This window comes from Trachymyrmex cornetzi, unplaced genomic scaffold, assembly GCF_001594075.2.
Source record: "Trachymyrmex cornetzi isolate Tcor2-1 unplaced genomic scaffold, Tcor1.1 scaffold497, whole genome shotgun sequence".
NCBI classification, from domain to species: domain Eukaryota; kingdom Metazoa; phylum Arthropoda; class Insecta; order Hymenoptera; family Formicidae; genus Trachymyrmex; species Trachymyrmex cornetzi.
The window spans coordinates 120,953-122,308 of NW_017299803.1; positions in this window are offsets into that span (position 1 = coordinate 120,953).

Consider the following 1,356-nt stretch of genomic DNA (forward strand, 5'->3'; position numbering starts at 1 on the left):
GTTTCGAGAAAAACGCGTTTAAAGTTTTCAGTTTGGTTTTCTCGATGTAAATGTTAAAATCGGGATACTTACAGCTAATCATCTATTCCAGGCCCATACAGCAGTCCTTCGGCTTCTTCAAAATTTAGTTGTTAATGGAGTTTTTCGTTTTTTCGTAGCGTTCTTTCCTCCATTGAAGCAAATGCCACGTACCCGTGGGAGACGCTCGATGCGTACTTCCGCACGGGTCGACTCAATGACTCATAACTTTTGAATCGTAACGAATATCGATTTGCCCTTTTAGCACAACATTCTAGACAGTTATAGCTATCGAAATCCGCAAAAAAATTTCGATTTTTTTGACCCAACAAACGAGACTGGACCCTTAATAGAGGTAAATATATTTCAAGAAATTTTTCTGTATCAGTCTGTTTGTTAATTCCGTTTTTATGTTTTTTAATAAATATCATTTCAGATGTAAGTCGCCTGTGAAGAGAAGGTTCCATATCTAGAATTTTAACATTTTCCCAATCGAAACTATGATCTAACAGCGACTGATGCTGTGCTACAACCATGTGTGAATTGTTGGATTTTTTAGAACTAGATTTGTGTTCGGCTATTCTAATTTCCATCTTCCTTTTCGTTTGTCCAACATAGCAGGTCTCACAGTCAAGACAATCAATCCTATAGACAACGCAACTATGTTCCATACTTTTTAATTTATCTTTACCAGTTTTTATAATTGAATTTAGAGTATTTATAGGCTTGAGAGCAACAGTAAAATCATTCTTTTTTGCTATCGATTTAAATTTTTCTGAAATTTCTTTAATGTACGGTATGATAAAGTAATTATTTATGCTATCGTTATTATTAGAATCTTGTAAAGCACCGTTATTAGTATATAAATTATCTCTTCTTGATAGGGTTTTAATTCTTTTATTAATAGTTGAGAAAAGGAATTCAAGAAGATAACCATTGTTCAACAGGATGTCAATCATATTTTCGATATTCTTTGTGTGAAATTTCAGGTGTGACAAGAAAATTATTTTATCAAGTTGACCGATTATAACACCTTTTTTATGATTTATCGGGTGCTAAGAATTATAATTGAGATACCTTCCCGAGTTAGTCGGTTTTTTGTAGTTATTAAATATAATATGTTCATTTTCAATAATTAGACTACTTTGAAACAACCTGACTTTGCGCGGACGTAGCTCGTCGGTCACGGGCGGCCAGGGTCGCAAAGAGGTTCAGCAAGGAGAGAGATGCAAGGTTGATACGGATTTTCGTAATAAAATGAGAGTATATTCTCTTATTGAAATACAGAGTGTATGTATGTGTATGTGTGTGTGCGTGTTGATACAAGTTGTCGCGGCT